This window comes from Hypanus sabinus, chromosome 13 (assembly GCF_030144855.1).
Source record: "Hypanus sabinus isolate sHypSab1 chromosome 13, sHypSab1.hap1, whole genome shotgun sequence".
In the NCBI taxonomy this organism is placed as follows: domain Eukaryota; kingdom Metazoa; phylum Chordata; class Chondrichthyes; order Myliobatiformes; family Dasyatidae; genus Hypanus; species Hypanus sabinus.
Genome location: NC_082718.1, coordinates 82,041,614 through 82,069,099, shown reverse-complemented (window position 1 = coordinate 82,069,099; position 27,486 = coordinate 82,041,614). Strand labels below are relative to the sequence as shown.

Genomic DNA, 27,486 nt, shown 5'->3' with positions numbered 1-27,486 from the left:
TGTCATTCTCCTCCTTCTACATAGAAACCTATCCCTGTGAGATTAGCACATCATTCATCAGTTAATTACTTCCAGATGTTTGTCTTTAGGCTCAAGAGTATTCCACCTAGGGTAATGATTTCTGGTTCACTTCCCACTTTTCTTCCCACAACTGTATTTTTTTATATCACCTGCCATTTTGTCTGAGTTACTGATTTGTTCGTTTAAAACGTTTTGGCCCACACCATTCACTATTCCTGTGCTGTGATGGCACAAAGGTAATGCCAACCTTTTGGAATTAGTCAGCGAAGGGCAACAATCACCCACTAGACCAGGGGTTCCCAACCTTCATTTTATGCCACGGATCCCTACCATTAACCGAGAGGACCGTGGGCCCCAGGTTGGGAACCCCCATGCTAGACCCTGAAAGGGCTCAGCCACCATCATAAACACAAACAAATACCTGAACTTATGCCCGTAATGTCTTAAGCAGTATATTTTAAACATTTAATCTACAAATGTTTTTTTACTGTGAAAACTAAAACACCGAGGGTTTAAAAAACATAAAAACATCCAAACATTTTGAGTTAGTGAAGACTCGAAAAATAATGAATTGAATTAGCAGAGGTAATGTGGCCATGAAGCCACTTCCACAATTCCATTCCATCACTGACTCGATTCAAATTCTTAACCTCCATACAGAAACCTTTTCTTAAATACTGCTCAAAATCTCGCATAATATCCTCAAGAGTTCTACCCAGCTCCATCATCACTGGACATTTTCTAAAACAGGGGTTCCCAATCTTTTTTATAGCATTAAGCAAGAGATCCGTGGACCCCAGGTTGGGAACTCCTGATCTATAGCTTTTTACTTCAGCTATGTTCACATGACACTGTGGAAATCTAATTCAAAATATCTGTTTCTTACTTAATGGGCATGATTTCTCTTTTTTTTCCACCATTCATTAATTATAAACCAAATAGGAGATAGGTAAGAAAAATAAAACATTTCTAGATAGTTTCTTGAAAACCAATCAACTGATTATAATTTCCACATTTTGCTTTAATGGACCCTTGAATGTTCTCCCTCAAATTTGCTGCCCCAAAGTCCACACTTTGGTCTACATGTACAGATTTCCACTTTTTCACAGTGCTTTTTACATTTTTCATGAAATCACATTCAATATCATGTCCTTTCTTTCAACTTGATGCCATAATACCAAGAATCAAAGCTCACAAGCTTCATTCCACTCTCTTCAAAGGCCAAAAATGCACATATATCCCAATTTGTGCCACACAGTGTTGTGATTCGTTCAACTTGTCCTGTATATTCTCCTTCTCGCTGTCTATAATTAAGATTTTTTGTATCAAATTTAGGCCAATACAATACCATTACACACCGTATTTCCCCAAGGGTGAAAATTGCAAGATATGGATTTGTGCGAGTAGAAAAATTCAAGGCATTTCTGCATTAAAGGCTCTTTCACACTCCCAATGTGGTTAAGCGAGGACTTTTTCTGGTTGACTGCTGGTGACAAGTGATGTTCCACAGGGTTAGTATTAGGACCACTTCATTTCACTTTGTATGTTAATGATTTGAATGACGGAATTGATGGCTTTGTAGCCAAATTCACAGATAATACAAAGATCAGTGGAGGGGCAGGCAATGCAGACAAACAGGGATTATGCAGAAGAACTTGACAGATGAAAAGAAGGAGCAACAAAGTGGCAGGGAGAATGCAGAGTCATAAAGTGTACAGTCATGCACTTTGATTGAAGGAATAAGAGTGTAAACTATTTTCTACAAGGAGAGCAAATTCAGAAATCAGGGGTGCATAGGGATTTGGGAGTCCTCCTGCAGGATTCCCTAAAAGTTACCTTGCAGGTTGAGTGGGCGGTAAGGAAGACAAATGCAACATTAGCATTCATTTTGAGAACACTAGAAAATACAAGAAAGGATGTAATGCTGGAGCTTTTTCAGGCATTGGTCGAACTGCACATGGAGTATTGTGATCTGTTCTGAGCCCCTTATCTAAGAAAGGATGTGCTGGCGTTGGAGAGGGCCCAGAAGAGGTTCATGAAAATTATCCAAGGAATGAAAGGGTTAAAATTTAGACGCATTTGATGACTCTAGACCTGTACTCACTGGAGTTTAGATGAATGGGGAGGGGGGGGGGGTGGATCTCATTGAAACATATCAAATATTTAAAGACCTAGACCATGGATGTTTCCTAAATTTGGAGAATCTAGGACCAGACGGTACAGCCTCAGAATACAAGGAGGTACCTTTAAAACAGAGCTGAGGAGTAATCTCTTTTGTCAGAGGGTGTTGAATCTCTAGAACTTATTGGCATAGATGGCAGTGGAAGCCAAGTCATTAGGTACATTTAGGCAAGAGGTTGATAAGCTCTTGATTAGTAAGAGTGTCAAAAGTTACAGGGATAAGGAAGGAGAATGGGACTGTGACAGAAAATAAATCAGCCATGAAGGAATGGCAGATCAGATTTCGATGGGCCAAATGACCTAATTTTTACAACAACTTGGGGGAATTTAGGATGTTACCCCAAAGGATCAGCTGTGTTGAATCTCAGTTCTGAGTGTTTATCTTTGTTTCCCATGACTCCCACACCCCAAATGTTTGCCTGGCTTTTTGTTAAAATACTATATATCTTAAATAAGGGAAGAAGAGCTGAAGAGGGTTGGGTTGAGGTGAGGGGTGAAGAATGGAGAGTGTTGATTATGGAAGGGGAGCTGTGACACAGACAACGAGATATGGGGTAAAAGAAAACTGAGAAACACTGGCAGTGGGGAGAGGAAGAAAGAAAGGAAAAGGTGGGGTGGGGGGAGAGCAGGCAAAATGATGGGGAGGGAAGGCAAAGAGAAGGTGAAGTGGAGACAGGGAAGAAAGAGAGGACAAATTGGAGATGGGGAAGAAGAGTGTGTAAGGTGGATGAGGTGGTTTTCTGCCCTGCATCTTGTACATTGTATTCTTCAAAAGAAAAATTGTAATTGTGTTGAATCTCCTGGGATAGAAAACTGTCCCTTATTATTCCATAACTAAAGGAAAGAAATGTTTTTGTCTTACATTGAAAGGTTTTTAAATTTCCTTAATAACTAAGTAATAATAGATATTTGAATATAGGAGAGCAGCTTAAGAAGAAAGTTGAATGAATGACTACAGCACAAAGCTTAGTACTGCAATCAATTCAAACCTTCAATCCAACAACTTAAAGATACTTAATTATTAATTCAATTTTGATTGCAGTTATGATTTTTTAAACCACTTGCTAATGGGAAAATATCCTTAATATCCTGTGTGATTTCAAACATTTGAACAATTACCCATCTCTGCATTAGTAAGCTAATAATCCATGACCGTAAATCACTGCTTCCCTGTTTTCAAGGATGAATTTTAGGAGAAAGGTTTGATTGAAAAATGAGAAAACAAAAGAGTCAATTTTAATTCTGCCTCATCTGGTGATGTTCAGAGGCAGAGGGTGCTGGTGAGGCTAGGCTATAAATATGGAGCTAACAATGGCAGCAAGGGTGGAGATAGGAGATAGAGATTTAACGAGTCTGCTGAAGACAGGGAAAAGACCCAGGTTGCCTTGGCAGAGCCAATAAGGCCTGCTGACCTTGGCACAGTACAAACAAAACTTACTGATGAAAGGCTGAACGAGCTTGGTGCCAGATTTGCTCCATTATGCAATTGGTGTGTTTGAGAGAGCAAAGACTTAAGTTATTAGATAAGATTAATTAGAGGAGAGAGTAAAGATTTTACAAGATTTTAGGATGTCCAAATTAGAAAAGAGCAAAGTCAACTTAGGGTGTAACTGAGAATTTCTGTGGCCCTGGAAGCACCGTATGTGCCTTGGAGTAGATGAAAGAGTATGGGGGTTTTGGCAATGACCAATTCTAATATGACAGTAAAGAGACAACAGAAGGGAAAAACATCAAAAGGTATATTGTGATAAGAGAGAAGGGCTTTGGTGTGCAGTTGAGCAGGATGACATACAAATGAGATAGCATTAAGCTAGAACCAAATTAGGAATATGCAGCAATCAACGCAAGCAGAGATATCCTTCCTTCAAGAAACATTCATGTTGTCATGCCAAGGACCTCAATGATTAACGCACAACATAATCTTATTTAACAAGTCTTTCTACAGCTTTATTGCAATAGTCTCAAAGTGCAGCACATATGACTTACACATTACAATATTTACATTATCAAGAGCCCCAATATTATAAAGAATATAGATGCATTTTTGCTCATTTGACAGATGTTAAACCATGTTTCAATCAGATTTTGAATGCTCTTGAGAAAATTTACTATTTTTCAATAAACTACAGTTTCTCTGCCTAACCTTTAATCCCCCAAAATGATTAATCAAACTGCATATAGGAGCCACGCATCTGTTTTCCATCTGCATTGTATTCTGTGTTGCGCATTTACTGTGGTAACTAGTCACTTAAGTGGGGGCATGGTAAAGCGATGGGAATAAGTTACATCTTCAGGCTTTGTCCTTGCAGCTGGGGACTGAAAGATGTCATATCTTTTGTTGACCACTTAATTACGCTTAACTTGGGTATGCTTAAGTTTCCTCACTTCATGATTGTATGTTTGCTAATTGTTAATAAGGAATCAAATACATATCTTTGACTTTTGGAACAATCATCAATGGGGCTGAGGGTGCATTATGCAAGTATAACAAATTCTGTTGGGGGGTTGCCAGCAGTGGCAGTTTGGCTTGGTTAGAATTGGCCACTACACCGCAATTACCCAGTAAGCAGCTTCAAGTTCCTGGGTGTTAATACCTCAGAGGACTTAACCTGGTCCCAATCTTTCGATGCAGCTATAAAGAAGGCAAGATGGCGGCTATATTTCATTCTGAGTTTGAGGAGATTTGGGATGTCACCTAAAACACTTGAAAATTTCTACAATGTACCATGAAGAGCATTCTGACAGGCTCCATTACCATCTGGTATGGGGGAGGGTACCTACTGCATAGGATCAAAGTAAGCTTTAAAGAGCTGTAAAATTAGTCAAACTTTCCTCATGGGCACTAGCCTCTATAGTATCCAAGACATCTTCAAGGAACGGTGCCTCAAAAAGGCAACATCTTTCATTAAGAACCCACATCACCCGGGACATGCCCTGTTCTCATTGGTACCATCAAGAAGGAGGTACAGAAGCCTGAAGACACACACTCAGTGATTCAAAAACAGCTTCTTTCCCTCTGCCATCTGATTTCTGAATGGACATTGAACCCGTGAACACTTCCTCACCACTTTGTTTATTTCTGTTTTGCACTACTTATTTAACTATTTGATATACATAAATATACATACCACAATTCAGTTTTACTCCCTATATATTGAATTGCACTGCTGCTGCTAAGTTTACAAATATCACAAAAGATGCCGGTGATATTAAACCTGATCCTGATTCTGAGTACATAAAATTATGCAGACTGTCGGGAGTATACCATCACATCCTTTGAAAACCTCACAGTAAGCTGACGGTAGACCACCTATTTTAGGTTTTGATGATCTTCCTGAAATATGGAATCAATTGTTAGTTACTGATCAATGAAACAATGGAACAAGTGTTGCTGGGCCTGTGGTGGGACCTTGGGGATGACAGGTCACTCAGAAGCTCCATCTGGTCAATGTTGTTGTAGTACTCACATAATTTGAGAATAACTTCCTAAAGGCCAATTCTTGCTCTCCTCAACTACTATTCCTCATTGGTACCCTTCAAGAGAGACTGTAATTTTTATCATAATTAGTATTGAAACAGAAAGAAAAATCCCCCTCATATGAACATTTACTCTGACATTATTTCTGTATAAATTCTGACATTAATTACCAGTCAACGCTCGAGTCAGTACTCCTGAAACATAGACATGTTCAAGGTTAAAGAAAAGGATGTGCCCTAAACTTTGCAATTGCTCATTATACTACAAAATGCGGCATATCTATTGTCAATCCTTTAAAGAAATAATATAATTAGTGCGAGATAAATTGACCTGAAAATTCTGATGCATTAATTAGTCTGAACGTTTCACTTTGTTACCCGAGTTAATGTGACCTGTCAGAGTTGGCGTTACTACTGCTGCCATATCCATCAGTAAGTCAGAAATTTTTGAAGTTGTCACTGATTTACCTCAAAGAATGAGTGAGAAACACATCAGGCCCATCCAAACTTGCATAACTTGGTTCAAACAAGATCAGATTCCACAAAGAGAGAGTTTGGAATCTTCTAATCTTCAGTTAATGTGAATGCCAGTAAGCAATCAAAGTCTCCCTCCCCCTCCCCTCTTCTTCTATTTTCTGCTCTGGCCTCTTACCTCTTCTCACCTGCCTATCACCTCCTTCTGGATCCCTTCCTCCTTCCCTTTCTCCTATGGTCCACTCTCCTCTCCTATCAGATTCTTTCCTCTCCAGCCCTTTACCTTTCCTACCCACCTGGCTTCAGCCATCACCTTCTAGCCATCCTCCTTCCCCTCCCCCCCCCTTTTTATTCAGGCATCTTCCCCCTTCCTCCTCAGTCCTGAAGAAGGACCTAGGATGGAAACATCAATTATTTTTTCATTTCCGTAGATGCTGCCTGACCTGCTGAGGTTCACCATCATTTTGTGTGTGTGTTCCTTTGAATTTCCAGCAGCTGCAGTCTTCCTCATGTTTATAACCAAAGTCTCGTGTACTAACCATAATTCTTCAATATGCAATCAAAGTTCAATGATTGGTGTCATTGATCAATACTAGGGTTTATTTCCCAGTTTAACACAGAAGAATCTGCACTATCAATACACTTCCAAAGAGCTGAATTCAATTTTGGCACGGTAGCATAGTGTCAGCACAACAATTTACAGAACCAGTGATCTGGGTTCAATTCCGCCGCTGCCTATAAAGAGTTTGTACGTTCTCCTCTTGATTGCATGGGCTTCCTCCATATGCTCCGACTTCCTCCCACAGTCCAGTTGGAAGGTCATTGTAAATTGTCCTGTAATTAGACTAGGATTAAATTGGAGGTTGCTGCGTGGAGCAAGTCGAAGGGCCGGAAGGGCCTGCTCATAATCTCCATAAATAAATATATGTTAGGGCAGCTCCAATTCCCCCCCCCCCCACCTCAAATATCATTTTTAAATTTTCGATGTGGATGGAATCTGTACTCAAGCTCCAGTAATACATGCGCCAAATTTACTCTGAGTTATTGCATGTTGCAAAAGTTCCCCATGCAACTGAACAAATATCACAGCCCACTGTCTCGGCATCAATCCAGTATACTTCTTTGGAGTGGGGCATGAGATGCAAATGATATTTTAACCCTCATAATACAATGACACCAATGATTAAACTACCCAGCAATTTTCCCAAATGCGTGATATCCACCAGGATCTGTGCCCTTTTACCCTGATTTATTTTGTCTACATAGTTACATTCGAGGACATATAAAAGGCACATTTGATGTAGGGACAAAGACAGAAAAAGAAACACAGAGACAAAGACAAATAGCTCTTTCTCTCACAGAACACTACAGATAATAAACTTCAGAAGGCACTAAAATGCTGAAACCTGCTTACTATAAACACTAAATTACTTGACAGCACGGTGCCTGGAGACTCATTAAATATACTGAAGACTCAGCTACTCTCACTGCTGAGACAAGCTTATCTGCTCTATTTTTAGATCCTCCACAAAACTGTCATTTTTTTTCTTTCATCATGCCATGTGCCAGCCCTAGCAAATTTATATGATCTTTAAATATGAAAATCCACTTATCTCTATCTAAAGTACTTGAACGCAGCAAACCAACATCGAAGCGCATTAATTACATTTTTTTGGAACAATTTCTAATTAAATGGAATGTGGCTGTAATTAATACTTAACAACGTTTCTCATTAGAGCTTTCAGAGTCCCTATAAGTAAACCAGACTGATATAAACAAAACAAAATGTGACAGTGAAAATTCATGTGCATGAATACCAAGTTCCTTCTTTATTGGTGACTTGACTATGGACCTATATAACTATATATATTGACTATATAACTTATAACCTATTGTATTATAAAGTTTATTGCAAACCATTTATTAAAATGAAGGGCCAGTATCTATTTGCATTGAACCTCACAGGACTTCGTGGCAGAAGGAATTATTTATTGTTAATTAGATTCACACAATTCTGCATGATTAAATAAAGCAATGATGAATAATAATTAATTCCTTTTATGGAATTAAATAAAACAATCTTTAATGACTTATGGACAATACAGGTCCTTCTCAGGATTCAACAAGGCTCCATCTCCAAGAACCATTCATAACCCAAACAATTGAACCCGATATTTTGGATATAGATTCAGGCACCAGGCCAGATTGAAAAGGTTAGAGTGCTGAGGCCTGAGGCAAGGATTGCTGCTCTGCGGCATTTACAGAGCTCTATGCTGAACTATTGTTTAGTTATTGTTTGCATGATTTGTTTTTTTTCTCTTTCTCTGCACATTGGGTGTTTGATGGTCTTTTTTTATGGGTTGTTTTGGGTTTCTTTGTTTCATGGCTGCCTGTTGGGAGACGTAACTCAAGCTTTAATAACGTATGCATACTTCGATAATAAATGTACTTTTAACATTGAATGGTTCATTAGTTGTAAACATGGCTGCCTGGCAACATAGTTTAATGAAAACAGACGTCAACCAACAGCAACGTGGTGTTAAACCAGGGTGTTCAACTCAACTATTCACACTTCTCTGCAAGATGCACTGATATTGCAACACACTGAGTTCCTACACTGCAGAAAATGCCAGCAGACCCACAGCAGCTGGAAAATCCACACTGCCAATCCCCCAAATGTTTGCTTCTAGTTGTGCATTCATAACTTGAGTTGGACATGCAACTGGTTTCAGATTTCTCAATGGCCCATGAACACGACCTCATTAACTTGCTCCTTTTTAGCATCATTTATTTTTACATATATTTCTTCCCGTAACTCACAATTTTTATGTCTTGCCCTGTACTGCTGCCGCTAAACAACAAATTTCATGACGGGTCAGTGAAAATAAACTGAATTTTGATTGTTTTCATCTGAAATTTGAGACTGAACTTGCACATAATTCACAAAACAATGAAAATCCGACATTTTTTTAAGCTCCACTAAGAAATGATTAAATCATTTTAGGTGTGTTTCTGATATGTGGGTAAAATATACAAAAACACTCCACATAGTATATCAATCTCAATTTTAGAAGGCTTCTCTTACATTTTGTCCTGAACTTTGCCTCTTTGCAGTGCATGGACACCAGCATTGTACAGTATTATAGGAAGCATGGAAACATAGTGGTTAGCATGGCGCTTTACAGTACAAACAACCGGGATTCAATTACTGCTGCTCTTTGCAAAGAGTTCGAACGTTCTCCCCGTGACCATGTGGGTTTCCTCCAGGTGCTCCAGTTTCCTCCCACAGTGCAAAGATGTAGATTAATTAACCAGGGTTAAATCAAGGGATTGCAGGGTGGCGTGACTCAAAGGGCTGGAAGGACCATTCTGCACTGTATCTCAATAAATCACAGACACGTTTTTTTTCTGATGGGGAAGACTTCAGGCAGTGTATCAAATGGGCAACCAAAACATTGAGCTGAACCCAATAACCACACATGCTAATTTCTGATGATGATAACTGAATGCTGATTATGAAAACACTTGGTTGAGTTTTCCTTTGAGTACCATTTTAGGATTTGTATCAGACCTTGAAGCCCTCATCTGTTCATCTTAATACTATATGCCATAATGAATTTACGCACTGGAGGAGACTTGCTGAATTATTGATGAGGCTTACTGTACTATTGATCAGAAAGTGGCTGATTAATTATTAATCACCACAAATGTCTGGAAAAAATGTTTCAAAAATGTGGTTCTTATACAAAAATTAGAGGCACTCCATTTGCCATTCTTGGTGTGCAGAAAAAAATAGGTAGGTGTGAATGATGTGTTAAAATAACTAAACACTTTTTAATTTAAAAAGATTTCACACTTGAGACAGAGGGCTGATATGGAAAGGTGTTTTCATCCAGTCATTGGGAATATGGGAATTCTGAGCCTTAAGTAGCAGGTCAGTTCAGATATTTGCATTGTTACCTCCAAGTCAGAAGGTTTTATTTTGAAATCCCTAATGAACACACTTTTCGCGCGGATGCAGCAGTGTTGTACAAAGGGAGTTCTCTGTTGCAGGAATTTGCTTTCTTTCAGATGAAACTGAATCTTTATTCCAGTGATCCAATAAGACAAAAATGATCGTTACTGTATTTGAAACGGCCTATAATACTTGAACAGAGAAGGAGTTTGATAATTTCCTTCTACCACAGTCACAAGAAAAAAAATAAAGACCTAATGGTTGGTAATTCATCTCAACTGAAGTTTGTGAGGTCTGCCTCATACTATAAAGAGAGTGACAGTGGCAAGATATGGAAATCATCCCAAAATAATACATATCAGATCTCTTTTCTGACACAAGCATCATGGGATTCTGGCAATATCAACAGTGAGAGAACACAACTTACTGGACTGCTGGTGCTAAAAAGAGGATATCATGAAAAAAATAGTAATCCACTTCTTTCAACATGTTGCAGACCTTATGCCTTAGGTTTATGTGTATTCAAGCCTTCAAGTGATCTGTTGCTTGTCAGAAAGATGCAGATTTACCTTAAAATCTGCAGATTTCTGCAGATGCTAGAAATCCAGAGCAACACGCCCAAAATGCTGGAGGAACTCCAGCAGGTCAGGCAGGGTCTATGGGAATTAATAAACAGTTGATGTTTTGGGCCGAGACCCTACAACAGGACTTCACCGTGCAGATCCTTGAGTCAAATAAAGATATAATATTCATCTAGCAGTATATCAGATACAGTGCTCTCAATAGTAAGTGTTACTACTCCTCACAACGACAATTTTTGTTATATTTCTATTATTTTGTTATACTTCTGCCAGTTTTACTTCAAATAGAAATTTGGATCTTCAGGGAAAATCCTAAGTCATTACAGGTGGGAAAGGTAAAAGGGATTAGGAAGCCATGGAAGGGAATGATTTGAATGCATGTCTGTGAACTACTCAACCCGTGGTTAAATGCAACATTGCAAAATTTCACTCTCTGCATTACCATAACCAGGTCACTCAACAAACCAATTCAGTCTAAAAGCTTTTTGCAGCCATTTCATTAAATACAGGATGTCAGAATACAATCAAAAGATCTAATTATGAGAGCCATTTCCCATGTGTAAAAGGCCAATCATTTACTAGTGATTAAGTCATGAATGAATTATATGTGCTTTTCATACAGATGGTGCGCTCTGGTCAATAAAAGCTTTTAATTTTTTTTGCCTTGAGCATTGATTTTTATTAATGGTGACGGGTTAACAATACAAATTACAAGTCTGCACAAGCAAGTTATGATGGGATTTATTTGACTGGTACAACTGTTACTAAAACCATTTTAATAATCCAAATAACCTTGTGATTTACAAAATATTAGCGTAGACAAGATAAAAATATGACTTAATGTGTCACAGTTACAAGTGTCAGAATTAAATTAAGAAATCAATTAAATGTAAATATTACAAGAAGCTTATAATTCTGATTTAGTACTCATCATCCATGCCATAGTCTTGCTTCCTTAAGGTCTTCGTCATTAATATCACTAACTTATGGTAGCATAAGGTTTAACTTATGCTGCCTCAAACAAAATATGACGTTCAATGAATCAACATCAAACAGCTGAGAGAAAACAGCTGAGAGCAGGGAGACTGACATGCTGCAAAGATTAGATTCAGAAGGCTTTTAAAATTGCAGAGTGATGAACAAAGAGGGTTACAGGAGAATTCCCAACTAAAACAGCACTTCTATCTTCTACAGCCAATCCGTTTGTGAGGCTTTATCTAATTTCAAAACATTAAACTACAGCCTGGATCCAGATTGAATTATGCCATTTCATTTCAGGATGTGTACAATGTATCTGTGGTACGTTTACCTCATACACAGAAATGTCTACGTTGCATTGGGCAACAGGATTGAATTCAGCAAACCCGTTGGCTGTGTAGGCACTTAAAACAAATGACTTCCAGCAAACTCAAGGAACCTTCAAGGAGAAGAAAGTAATGGTTGGATGGCTAGAACTCACCATGTCTGGGACTGTGAGGAGAGAGGAAGAAAATACACCAGCAATGCTTATTTATTGATTGAGATACAGCACGGAATTGGCCCATCTGGCCTTCAAGCCACACTGCCCAGCGCTCCCCCAGTTTAACCCTAGCCTAATCACGACAATCTACAAAGACCAATTAACCTGCCAACCAGAACGTCTTTGTGAAGTGGGAAGAAACCGAAGCACCCAGAGGAAAGCCACAAAGAGGCATTTAGGCAGACACATGGACAGACAGGGAATACAGGCTTCTCTGCATTAAGCGTGCCCGACTTAAGGACACAGCTGCACATGTAAAAGCCCCCATAATACCATTAAATTCAAAAGTTTGATGTACATACAGGACTGTACAAAAGTCTTAGGCACATACTGAATATATAGCTAGGGTGCCTAAAACTTTGGCAGAGTACTGTAGTAATTTCATGTTTTGTACTGTACTGCTGCAAGAAAAAAATCACATATAAACCTGATTCTGATATGGGGCTCTATTGTTGACTGAGAGTGGGAAGGGGACAGGGAGAGGGAATCATGGTTGGAGAAAGGAGAGGGGAGGGAGGAGGGAGCGGGAAGCACCAGAGAGACATGACCAATAAGCCAATTGGAATCAAATTACCTTGCCCAGTGTCTCAGGGCCGGGTGTGTCTGCACCTGTGTCCCACCCTGCTCCTGTCATTCCTTCTCTGCCACCTGTCCCACACCCCTCCCACGGAGCTCCACCTTCACCATTCCCAACATTCTTGTTCCCACCTAGATTTACAAACTCGCTCTCCGCTCCATGTTGATAAATACAGTACAGTGCAAAAGTTAAAAATTTTAAAATACAGTACAGTGCAAAAACTATATGTGCCTAACTATATATATATGTGTGCCTAAGATGTTTTTTTTTGCACAGTACTGTGCATCCATTTATTCCTACAAATGGCAGAACTAATTCCCCCCCACCTCCACTTCAGGTATTTGTTCGTTCTTATCAGTCTTTCGTGTTTACAATGACACTTTCTACAACACTATGCGGTATGGTGGCCACATTCAGTAAGTTTTCTATATTTTCTATCATGGAAGCTGCTGACCTGATGAAGGAAGCAGCGAATGATGCCAAGGATGGAGGATCTTCATGACTGCTCGAAACGCCAGCGGCGTAAAGGGTAAAAGGATAAGGAAGAATTTGCTATCATACTGTCAGAAGTGAAAACAGAACCTGTTTGTTACCCAGGGACAGCCTCTAGAGGGATACAGAGCACATGAAGGTGGATGGGAATACTTATGCTTGAATCATGGTTGGCACAGATTTGATAAGCTGAAGGCCTTTTCCTGTGCAATACTGTTCTACGTTACGGAATTAATGGCAGACACATGAAGAGCATTTTAAAGACTCTTAGGTAGGCTTATGGGTGATAGGAGAATAGAGTGCTCTATAGGAAGAGTTAGATTGATCTTGGGGTATGTTGGTGCAACGAGGGCTGCAGGGCCTGTACTGTCCAGTCGCATTCTATGTTCTATGAATAGTATATAGAAAAAAATATCTTGACACATTGGATCATTTTCAAATAATTCATTAACAAAAAACATACACATAAATCATTTCACATTAGTGATAGAAGAGTCACCCAATTGAAAAAAAAACAAGAACCCAAAATGTTTAAAGTCAATTGTAATTATCCGGTCAAACCAACTCCCTTAGAGCAAAATTGATTAAAAGGTGAGAATGAGTAACAGGAGCTGCCTGATACAGCAGCTGTTCCCTGAACACAGCAAGATTCCTTGTGGGAAGGCAGAGGAGGAGGAATGTTAAACAGAGTTCAGCTGGTGCCCCACAGGAAAACAGGATAAAAGGGAAGCAAATAAAGCCGGGAATTCTCAGGCACAGTCTGGTGTCTAGAGGGAACAGGTGCTCTTACTGAGAGCAACCTTTAAGGACTGCTGAAATGGTAAAAAAAATTGTAGCAAAATAAGACATTATTGTGTCCTCCTGTCACCTCGAGAGAATTCCGTGGTCTCCAGTGCAGCGTGCAAAAATCACGTGAGCAAAGGTTCCCGCCGTCGGTGAAAGCAGCAATGTCACTTAATTGTCTCACAATTAATTTAAATGACTTTGGCATCCAAGATTATTTTTATTTCACTGCAGTGCAGGTGAAGGTGATGTAGAATTACGGACAAAGCAAATGTCCTTCCCAGAGTAAGAGTGGTTCACATTGAGCAGAACTCACACAGAGATTTGTGATTGACAAGCATATTTTAACATTTTTAAATGTAGATTTATGACCATGACCCTTTCAGAAAGAGGTTCTGTGATTTTTATATCCGCTTCTGGTCCAGAAATGTAATCAGGAAGGTTTGATTTGCTTCCTTTGTAATAATGATAATGTGTCAATTAAAAAAAACAAGAGGTTTTTTTTATGGATATAATATCCAAAATCACAGGCAAACCACATATCAGTTACATCAGAGGTCCCCAACCTGGGGTCCATGGACCCCTTGCTTAATGGCATTGGTCCATGGCATAAAAAAGTTTGGGAAACTCTACTTTTTTATTTATGTTTTTGATCTATTTATTTAATTATGTGGTATACATATATATACTTGCTGTGATACACAGTTTTTTTTCTCTCTAATATCATGTATTGCATTGTACTGCTGCCACAAAGATAGCAAATTCCACAAAATATGCAGGTGATATTAAATCTAATTCTGATTCTACATCAGCAAGATCTTCTGCCTTCATTCCATTGCTCTCTCTGCAGTTCTGCACACTGCCATCATCGGTCTCTACACCACACTATTTCTATTCTCAAGCCGCTGCCCATAACCAAGACAATGCCATGTCTTGTTGGTATGTCAGGGGCAGGGGAAACATTTAAGTTCTCAGTAAATTTATTTTCGAAGTATATATATATATGTCACCATATTCGTTTTCTTCTGGGCATACTCAATAGATCCAATAATCACAATAGAATCAATGAAAGACCGCACCCAACAGGGTGGACAACCAGTGTGCAAAAGACAACAAGCTGTGCAAATTCAAGAAAAAATAACTAAGCAATAAATATCAAGAATATGAGATGAAGAGTTCTTGAAAGTGAGTTCATAAGGTTGTAGATACAGTTCAGTGCTGGAGCAAATGAAGTTGAGTGAAATTATCCTCATTGGTTAAAGAGCTTGATGGTTGAGGGTTAATAACTGTTCCTGAACTTGGTGGTGTGAGTCCTGAGGCTCTTGTAACTTCTTCCTGATGGCAGCAGCGAGAAGAGAGCATGTCCTGAGTGGATGGTGGAGAACCCTGATGATGGATGTTGTTTTCTTGTGACAACGCTTCGTGAAGATGTGCTCAATGGCAAGGGAGGCCCTAAACCAAGGGCACTGGTGGTTCCATAGCGGGCTGTGATGCAGCCAGTCAATATAATCTTCACTACATATCTATAGAAACTTTTCAAAGATATAGTTGTCACGCTGAACCTTCATGACCTCCGAAAGAAGTAGAGGCGTTGCCATGCTTTTTTAGCAATTGCACTTACGTGCTGGGCCTTGGACAGGTCCTCTAAAATGATAACACCAAGGAACTTAAAGTTGCTGACCCTCTCCACCTCTGATTCCCCAATGAGGACCGGCTTGTGGATCTCCAGCTTCCTCCTCCTGAAGTTGATAATCAGCTCTTTGGTCTTGCTGACATTGAGTGAGAGGTCGTCGTGGCACTGCTTTGCCAGATTTTCAATCTCCCTCCTATATGCTGATTTGTCACCACCTTTGATTCAACCTACGACAGTGGTGTTGTCAGCAAACTTAAATATGACATTGGAGTTGTGCTTTGCCACAGTGTTATGCATGTGAAGCATACTAATTTATCTTTTTCTATGTGGTATGATGTCTCTCAAGTCATCTTGCAACAAAAGAACAGCAGAATTAATTCTCTTCTACTTTGGCAATAAAATTAATAAACAATTGAATCTATTTCAAGTGAAGCTAAATGAATTACAAACAACCCAAGAGAGATCAGTAAATTGAAGTATTAAAATCCTTTCATCAACATGTTACAGATGGCAAGGTTAGGATGCTTCTATGCTGTGTTCCCCTCGTCACTGTGACCCCTATGCCACCAACCCCAACTCCAACACGTTGAGTATTTATTAAGTAAAATTTGAGCAATCTTGTATATTTATTGGTTGATCAAGCATCCTTGTTTATTTACATAATTCATTATGAATTATGAATTATGTATGAGTTGCATGTATTAACAAGCTACCACATGTATTGTTATTGACTGCAAATTTCTGTAGCATACATGGACTCAGGGTCTGGACTCTTATTGCACGCCTGCATTTTATTGATAGCTTATACATGCTATCTTATACATGCTATCTGTGCTTTGTGCTGTGTGTTGGTACTGTGCTTTACACCTTAAGGCTGATTTATACTTCTGAGTAGGCTCTACGCCGTAGCCTACGTAAGTGGCCTACGCCTTTGAGAGCATTTACACCTGTGTGTTGGTGTGTCTGTGTCGCTCTGCAATTCACCGCCAAAACACTAGTTGGTGGTGGGGTTACTATGCCACTGTGTTGAATTTCATGTTGAGATTCTTTGTGTACTTCAAACAATGGCAACGGAAACTGAGCGCATCATGTTGGAGCTGGAGCTAATAAACGTTCAACAAGAGTTACTTTTATTGAAATTACTGCAACGCAGAAAAAAGAGAAGACGTCAGAGGAGATGGTGTGTACGACCATTGAATGGATTGAGGCAGAATGAGGGTGAATTTTCTGTGCTTGTCCGGCCACTGAGAGACATGGACGAGGAAATGCATTTCAAATATTTTCGGATGTCGGCAGGTAGATTTGACGATTTGGTTCATCGTCTCTAACCATTTATTTCGCATCAGTGTACACACAGTACGCCTATAGACATTACTCAGAGACTGGCTATCAGCATTCGAGTTTTAGCTTCAGGTGGAAGTCAACAGGCTGTAGCAGCTAGCAATAAACTGGCATCAAGCAACCAGAAATGCGTAGGAGGAAATGCGATGCTACCAAGCAGACCAATCACAGTTGTTGTGGTCTGCGTCGCCGTGACATGTAGTTACATTTTTGGGGAGGTGCACATCAGGCTACGCTGGACCTACGGTGTAGGTTCGACACAGAAATATAAATTGACATTTAGCCCTGGAATAGCACTGTCTTGTTTGGCTGTACTCATGAATGGTTGAATGATAATTGAACTTGAATTGAATTACTGATCTCTGTTGCACAGTAAAAATTTACTTAATTCAAGGATCAGAAATCCTGGACATATGGAATGGGCACAAATGATGACTTGTCTTTTTTAAGTTTTACTGGATTTGAAAAGTGTATTCACTGGACAAAGTGTATCCACATTACACATTGTCTCCACTGTACAAAATGTATCCACATTACACATTGTCCCCACTGTACAAAGTACATCCACATTACACATTGTCTCCACTGTACAAAATGTATCCACATTACGCATTGTCTCCACTGGACAAAGTACATCCACCTTACATTGTCTCCACTGTACAAAATGTATCCACATTACACATTGTCCCCACTGGACAAAGTGTATCCACATTACACATTGTCTCCACTGTACAAAATGTATCCACATTACAAAGTATATCCACCAGACAAAGTGTATCCATCGGACAAAGTGTATCCACTGGACAAAATGTATCCACATTACAATGTACATCCACCAGACAAAGTATATCCACCTTACAAAGCACATCTACCAAACAAAGTGTATCCATCAGGCAAAGTATATCCACTGTACAAAGTACATACACATTACAAAGTATATCCACATTACAAAACATATCCACTGGACAAAGTGTATTCACCAGATGAAGCATATCCAATATACAAAGTATATCCACCTTTTGAAGTGTAATCACTGTACAAAGCATATCCACATTACAAAGCATATCCAATGGACACAGTGCAATACATCCAGTGAAGTTTCATTGATTACACTGCCCTCAGTCAAATAAAAAACCCAAAATATTTGAAGCTCTCATACAACTAATGCACAGTCTACCATACAGAATTCACTGTCACACACACACAGCAAAATAGAGTGAAAAAGTGAAAAGTTCTCTATTCAGCTCAAAATTTCAGTCAAGTGACTCATGCATCCTTGTTGTTAAGCGTTGGATTTCAGGGACAACAATAATAAAAGACTTTGCACAAATACAGCCCTTCAGCTCATTCACATCATAAATATTGAAAACAAAACTGTTGATAGTGATAAAAAACACAAAATGCTGGCAGAACTCAGCAGGCCAGACAGCATCTATGGGAGGAGGTAATAACGACGTTTCGGGCCGAAACCCTTCATTAGGAATGGTTACATGTGATGGTCGAGGCGGGATAAGAAGTGGGGGGAAGGATAAAGTAGAGAGCTGGGAAGTGATGGGCTGGAGGGAAATGGGCTAGGGGGAAGGTGGAGAATTATGGGAAATAAAAGAGAAAGAAAGTACTCACTGACATCCATTGATACCCCTGCCCCCCACCCTCACCCCCATCCCTATCTATTATTTTAGTCTGGTTCTCTTTCTCTCTCTTTTCCCCCCTCACTATAATCTCTCCCCCCAGCCCTACCTTTCTTTCTCTTTTATTTCCCATAATTCTCCACCTTCCCCCTAGCCCATTTCCCACCACCCTATCATTTCCCAGCTCCTTACTTTATCCCTCCCCCCACTTCTTATCCCCCCTCGACCATCCCATGTTACTTCACTCCTGATGAAGGGTTTCAGCCCAAAATGTCATTATTAACTCCTCCCATAGATGGTGTCTGGCCTGCTGAGTTCTGCCAGCATTTTGTGTTTTTTATTTATTTCCAGCATCTGCAGATTCACTCGTGTTGCTTTTGATAGTGAGGAGGGTTATCTGAGGCTACTGAATAACACTGATTGGCTGATAACTTAGGCAGACTAATGGCAGATGGAATTCAATCTTCTTGAGTGTAAGATAGATAGCGTTCTGAAGAAGTTATATTGGATGCTTGCCTTCATTAGTTGGGCATTTTGGGTACAAGAATTTGGAACAACTTTACCAAATATTAGTTAAGCCACAGCTGGAAAATAATGTGCACATCTGGGGGTCACCACAACAGTAAAGTCATGAATGTGCTGGAGATTCACCAGGATGTTGCCTGAGATGGAATGTTTCAAGAATGAGGAGACACTGGATAGGCTGGGTTTGCTTTTTTCCCTTTGAACATAGGAGGAACAAATGTCACAAGTATCAGGTGGGAGGTACAAGGTTCAGAGGAGATCCAAAGAAATGTTAAGACAGTGACAATCTGGAACATACTGTCTAGAGAAGGTGGTGGAGACAAGATTTAAAAATCATCTGGAAAGCTGCTTAAATCACCAAGGCAGAGGAAGTGATGGATTAAGTCCTGGTAAACTGGATTAGTATAACTAGGTAGCTGATGGTTGGCATTGATATGTTAAGTCTTTTGCTGACTTTTATGACTTCAATGCAAAAATGCATTCATTTGACTCTTAAGAATGATACAAGTCAAAATTCTTACCAAGTATACCTTTGATTATTTGTCTAAAGTTTCAAAACTCCAAGTTTCTCAGGAATGTTAAAATAGTGTACTGTGTAAAAGAGATACAAAAGCTGTGATATAATTGTTGAAAAAATGCACTAGTTTTATGCATCAATGCACCTTTCTATGATTGCTTTAGTTGCTAAGTAAGGAGGATTTGAAATTGAATTCCAAATGAATGCAAAAAGCTGCCTGCAGTTTCATGTTAATCACTTTGTTTCAGAGATGGCATCTGTATGAGCGTATCATACTGGCAGGAATGGGTTTACTCTAAGGTTGAGATCTAGTGAATGGGAAATATAATGCATCTCATTTGACTTCCATCTGTCACATCAATTTGCAAAATTATCATTGGCAAGTCAGTCCCTAGGCATCAAGCTTTGTGTGAACCAGAGGAGACATCTCCACTCATCTTTGCTTGCACCATCACTGAACTGTTCCCACAACCAATGGACTCATTTTCAAGGACTCTTCATCTCATGTTCTCGATATTTATTGCTTTATTATTATTATTATTATTATTTTATTTTTGTGCATTTTCACAGTTTGTTGTCTTTTGCACCCTGGTTGTCCATTCTGTTGGTGCGGACTTTCATCGATTCTATTATAGTTATCGGATTTGTTGAATATGCCCACAAGAAAATGAATCTCCGGGTTGTGTATGGTGACATATATGTGCTTTGATAATAAATTTATATTGAACTTTGAACTTGTAAACCCAGTCTACTCCTGGATATTGGTTTCCCTATGCCTCTACAAAACAAGCACCCAGATGGCCTCTTCATAAGGAGATGTTAACAATCATGTTAACCTGCAGGACGTTTTACCCAAATTCCAGCAACACGTCACCATCAGGGGGACAGACTGGACCATGTTCAAACAAACAGATGCGGTACTTACAAAGCCCTCCCACACCCTCATCTTGGCCTCTCTAACTACATCTTTACAATGTTAATCCCAGCATATCAACCGCTGCTGAAAGTGGAGAAACTGGTCAAGAGGACCGTCACTGTAGGGCCTAATGAGACAATCCCAGTGCTCCAGGACTGTCTTGAATAGACCAACTGTCAGATGTTCAAGGAAGCCGCCCCAAACGGAGTAGACACAGACCTTGAGGAACATGCTTCATCTGTCATCAGGTGTCATAGTGTGTAGACAATGTTGGTACCTCAAAAATGGTCATCTTACAGCCCAACCAGAAGCCCAGTTGAACGCAGAGGTGCGCTCCCTACTAATAGACTGGGATGCTGCCTTCAAGTCTGATAGAAGGACAGCTCTCAGAACAAGCAGGAGAAACCTCACCTTAACCATCCTGGGGGCAAAGACTGCCTATGCACAAAAAAATCAATACCTGGCATATGTGGCTGGGCATCAAGGGCATTACTGATCATACAAGGAAAAACAGTGTCGACTGTATCAGTGATGCCTCCCTCCCTACTGCTCAACACAATTTTTCTGCACACTTCGAGGCATGCAACACAATGGCAGTCACAGAAGCTAAGCCCCCACCGCAGGTGAGCAGCCACTGTCTGTAACAGCAGCAGATGTGAGAAAGACTCTGCAGAGAGTCAACCCCCATAACGTAGCCAAGCCAGACACCATCCCATGCCAAATGCTCAGGGTGCGTGCACCCAGCTCACTGTTGTCTTCATGCACATCTTCGTTGCTACACCCATCCAGGCAGCTGTTCCTAAATGCTTCAAATTATGCACCATCATCCCTGTACCAAAGAACTCTACACATTCAAAATTAAGTGACTACCATCCAATGGCACTGACACTGACACCAGTCATCATGAACTGCTTTGCACGACTCACAATGGCAGAAATCAAAAACTCCATTCTTGTCACATTGGACACTCATCAATGTGTTTACCAACAGACCGCTCTACAAAAGATGCCGTAGCATTTTTCATGCATCTGGCCCTGACACACCTAGAAAACAAGGACACTTACGTCAGAATGTTCTTTCTGGATTTCAGTTTGGCATTCAAAATTATTGTCCCACAGACCTTGGTGAACAAACTCCTACTCCTCAGTCTAAATAAACCACTGTGCCGCTGGGTGTTGGACTTCCTAACCTCAGACAGTCAAGATGCACAACCACTCCTTCCTCCACATCATCCTCAACATGAGTGGCCCCTCCCCCTGGCGGTGTGCTAAGCCCATTGCAGTACATTCTGCTCACACGTGACTGCACGGCCGAAACCCGAGCAATCACATCAAGTTCGCCAATGACATGATGCAGTTATTCACTAACAGTGAAATTGCCTGGAGAGAGGAGGTGGAAGGGCTCAAGGTCTGGTGCCAGACAAATAATGTTTTCCTTAATGTCAACAAAACAAAGGAGATGGTTATCAATTTCAGGAGAACTCGCACCACTCATACCCCCCTTTACATCAGCGGCAGAGCAGTGGAAACTGCAATCAGTTTCAAACTCCTGGGAGAGCACATCTCGCACAACCTCTCATGGTCCTAGAACAGATCCTACACAGTCAAGAAAGCTCACCAATGCCTCTGCTTTCTGAGAACTGGCCTTTGCACATCCATACTCACATCATACTACAAATGCACAACACAGAGCATCCTAACAAATTGCATCACTGCTTGATACAGAAAGCACACTGCCGTGGACAGGAAGGCTCCACAACGGGTAGTCAAAACTGCCCAACACACCACTGGCACCAGCCTACCTGTCACCAAGGACATATGAGCAGGAAGGTGCTGGAAAAGAGCCAGTAAAGGATTCCACACACCGAGCTCAAGGACTCTATGTCCCACTCCCATCAGGGAGGAGGCTATGTAGCATCCACACCAGGACCACCAGACTCAAAAGCAGTTACTTTCCCAAACAGCAAGGCTGACCAGCACCTCCACCCACTAACTCCGCCACTACTTTATTATTTCCCATCAGTCACTTTATGGAACATGGGCAAGGCTGAGCAACTTTCTCATGATGTGTCAAAACCATGCAACTCCCTTGGTCACACAACCTCCAACAATGCTTCCTGGATTTCAATTTCCTGAAATAATTTGCAGCTTGACAACAGTCAATGTATGAAAAATGAAGCAGAAATTTGCATTTCAAATGCCTAAATTCTATTATATTCTCTTTTTGTTTAATGTCCGTGTCTCACAACTGTAATGGAACATGATGAACAATGTTCAGATAGTCCAATTCAAACTTCAGTGAAATATGGCTGTTCATCTAGATTTTCTTTATTGTTGCTAATTGAATGATGGCAAACTTCAGTCTCAGCTTCTTTTTATCATTATGTCCCAAGTAATGATAGTTCTGAGATAATTAAACTCATTGATATTTCTAGTTTTCTATTGTCAATTACTAATCGCTTTCATCATTTATTCGTACTTATTTCTATTCTACAGAATTATTTATTACTATATATTTATTTTTGCATTTGCACAGTCTGTTGTCTTCTGCACTCTGGTTGATCTTTCATTGATCCTGTTATAGTTACTATTCTATAGATGTGCTGAGTACTCTCTCAAGAAGATGAATCTCAGGGTGGTATATGGTGACATATATGTACTTTGATAATAAAATTTACTTTGAACTTTGAACTCTGCCTTTTTTCTAACATTTCTGTAATCTGTTTAGTCCTACAATCAGATTTATATCACTACCTACTTCCCAAGGGTGCCATTTCTGTGAAATCTTTTAAAGGAATCGTAAGTGATATATTCAAGGAAAAGTTTGAAAAAGTATGGTAGGAGGAAACAACCTTAGCACTGAAGTACTATAGTTATAAACCACTCAACAATTAGCACTCCATCACTCTGCTTATTCCATAGTATTAAAGATTTTTAATCATTGTAAGGTGTAAAGATAAGCTTTATTTGTGACATAAGAATGAGAAATTCTGCAGACTCTGTAAATCTAAAAGAACACAGCACACTAGGCAGCACACACGGTAAAGAATAAACATTCGATGTTTCAGGCCAAGACCCTTCTTCAGAACTGGAAAGGAAGGTATACCAGTCCTGAAGGAGGGACTCAGCCTGAAACGTTGACCGTTTATTCATTTCTGTAGATGCTGCCTGACTGACTGAGTTCCTCCAGTATTTTGTGCATGCTGCTTTGTTACATCATCATATATAGTGAAATGCATTGTTTGTATCGACAACCAACACAGAGCAAGGATTCTGCAGGGGGCAGCACACAAGTGCCACCATGTTTCCTGCACTAACATGGCAGGCCCACAACTTACTGACTCCCCCATGTATCCTTAAAATATGGGAAGAAACCGGAGCACCAGGAGGAAAGAGGTGCAGTTACAGGGAGAACGTATAAGCTCCTTACGGACAGCAGCATGTGTTGATGGCAATGGAAAGCATTACATAAACTGCTTTGCTACTGTGACACCCTTCTATGCTGCCATGCTATGCATATTATGTAGATGTATGAATATGTTTCTTCATCCTGAGCTGCAAATGATTTGTGCCACACCTCATCAATAGCATTTTTGAAGTCCATGAAATTATGACAAATTATTTTCAGGATCACTGTACTTTCAACCTTGATTCAGGGTCTTGTCCCTGAAATGTCAACCATCCGTCTGCCTCCACACATGCTGCCTGACCCATCCAGTAGTTTGTTTCTTTGCTCCAGATTGCGGCATCAAGGGACTCTTAGTGTCATAGAAAAGGGCCGATCTAGTCTTTCTCGAGCTATTTAAACTGCCTTCTCCCTGTTCTTGTGACTGTAAGCGAAGTCACCGGAGAGACATTGAAGCTGGTGGATATGGAAGTCTTTATTTAGCAAAACAAGCAGGAGACAATCTTGGAAGAAGAGACCTCCTGACCCAATATTGCTTGACATTTTTACACGTTAAAGAACAAAGGCAACAGCAGGACAATTTCTACAGTTACAATGCATTCATAATGCTACCTTTGAGATGCACATAAATTTCAAACCCAATATCTTCACACCAAAATGAGTGTTAATCATGGCAGCCCATGAGCTGCATTCATGCATATGCAGACATCTCAGGTCAATGGGTGTTTCCTGGTTTGCAATCGACTCCAGTCTGTAGCTCCAGGAAAACCACTGTCCTGAGCTGCATTTTGAATTCAATCTATAATCCATATTCAGACCTGAAGACTGGTTCCAGTTGAAGTTAATATTTGTTATATTCTATATAACTTCAGAAAACGCCCTGGTACCTTTGACCTGCACTGGGACCATAGCCCTCCATGCTCCTATCGTCCATGTACCTATCCAAATTTCTCTTAAACGCTGAGATCAAACTTCTATTAACCACTTCTGCTGGCAGCTCGTTCCACACTTTCACCACCTGCTGAGTGAAGAAGTTACCCCTTAAACATTTCATCTTTCAATCTTAACCCATGACTTTTAGTCATAGTCCCACCCAACCTCAGTGGAAAAAGCCTGCTTGCATTTACCCTATCTATATCCCTCATAATTTGGTATGCCTCTATCAAATTTCCCCCAGTCTTGTATGTTCCAAAGAATAAAGTCTTAAACTATTCAACTCAGGTTCTCCGGTCCCAGCAACATCCTAGTAAATTTCCCCTTATCTCCACTGTACTTGTCATGCTGTATTTTCTCAATGCCAACATAAATATTGCTCAAACATTCACATCTGAGTTACAAAAATTCTCATCTCCTTCAGAAGTCTGAAAATGGCATCATTTATTCAGATCATAACCACCTTAATTTCTTTAAAAATAAATGATCAACAACTGCACTGAATGTTTAATCTTCACAACTAGAGGCCTGTTTCGACATTCCACATTATAGGCATCATAGGTCTTTTTCTTAAATTATACAAATTACTGAGCAAGTTTAGAATCTCAATGGACCAGAGCCAAGTAGATTAGGCCCTCATCTGTAACCGGTGCTGTACAAGCTATGTGCTGTTGAAGGGACCATCGTCAGAAAATTGGCTAAGATCCCATCAGCCAATCACAATGACAATAATGATCCCAAGGTACTAACCAGATGTTTCAGACAATATGCCACTAGTAACAAAGAGAATATTGCACATATTTGCTTCCAAAATAACCGCAACAGAAACTACACTGGAAATTCCCTATATGCGCAGCTAAGAATACTTACATTAGATCAAGACAATTTCTGACCAACTTGGAATCTGTGTATTTAAACAAGCATGAAAATTGGAAGATTGCTATTAATAGTAGTTCCTAACAAGAAGCTTTATTCCATTACATAATACAAGGGAATATTTTAGTCCATCACCCTTTCCTTGTTTTTTGATCCTTAATAATATGTTGGCTGTGCACCATGCAATAAATACAACCAATCATTCAATTATGGGTAAAATAATAGTCATGACATAGGTTATGTGTAATCATGGTAATGGAAATGTCATTATTGCTGTGTATTACATAGTCCCCTATACACTGGATAAAAGATTGCAGATAATGTATAACAAGGAAACAGAAACAAACCATGTCATAATTGGTATATAGTCATCATCATTACGTGCCATGTCATGACATGGCTGATCATGGTCTTCACTGTCTATAATCAATAAACTCTTCTCTTCTTTTCTCTATCCATGACCATGATTGTTCTTGGCAAATTTTTCTACAGAAGTGGTTTGCCATTGCCTTCTTCTGGTCAAGATGAGCGATCCCAGACACGATCAATACTCTTCAGAGATTATCTGCCTGGTGTCAGTGGTCCCACAGCCAGGACTTGTGATAGGCACCAACTGCCGATACGACCATCCACCACCTGCCCCCATTGCTTCACATGACCCTGATGGTGGTGGGGGGGGGGGGCTAAGCAAATGCTACACCTTCCCCAAGGGTGACCTGCAGGCTAGTGGAGGGAAGGAACACCTAACATCTCCTTTGGTAGACTTGTACCTCCACCCCACAATCCTATAATCCTATATAGTATAATATATAGTACCCTGAGAATAACATATCCACAGTGAATTTTTAATGTTTAGGCCAAATTACATATAGATCATTCAGAGTACATTTATCATCAAAGAATCTATGCGTATACAAACTGAGATTTGTCTTCCCGCAGGCAGCCATGAAACCAAGAAACACCATGAACCCCACTCAAAGAAAGCATCAAACACCCAGCATGCAATAAAAAAGAACAAATCATGCAAACGGTAAAAAACAAGTGAATAACTGACGGAATGTTAAACATCAAACCCGATTCCTCAAAATAGTCTAGGAATGTGGGCAGGTGGGGATGAGGGTTGGGAGGCGGCTGGGTTAAACAATCAAAATGTAATTGGCAACTGGTTGTATTGAATGTAATTTGTTGGTGTTGCAATAAAAATTAGTGATAAATAAAGTCTAGGAATGTACAGTGTAGTTCAGTTCAATTCAGTGCTGTGGCATTTGTTAACCAAAGGCTGCAGAGGCAGTCCACATCAAAGTACAAATCTACAATCAACTAAGTTAAGTAAGTGTTGGACACTGACTGCTGGAATTATGTGAGGTCACATGCTAAAGGGGTGACCAGGGAGCCTTACCGAGCCCCTTAAGGTTCATGAAAGTTGGCCCTGCCGCTGGCATTTCAGTTCAGTCCAATCTAGCGCTGTGTCGTTTAATATGCTGCTTAAATGTGACACTGATGCAGTTTGAAACAGGTAATGGTGCTCTCCCACTAAGTCAATGAGGCAGTTTCGTACCAGAAGCATCAAGACATGTTTATCTCTCTCTCTAATTGTTTCAGGTTTCCTATCTATAAATCATTTCACTTGTTCCAGTACTGCAGTATAC

At 40.0% G+C, this 27,486-nt stretch overlaps 1 protein-coding gene across 7 annotated transcripts in view; it reads right to left on the bottom strand.

Annotated features, from left to right (window-relative positions):
* ttc28 (tetratricopeptide repeat domain 28) overlaps positions 1 to 27,486 on the bottom strand; it is an 886,755-nt gene that overhangs the window by 383,040 nt on the left and 476,229 nt on the right. The gene's annotated exons all lie outside the window — the stretch shown is intronic.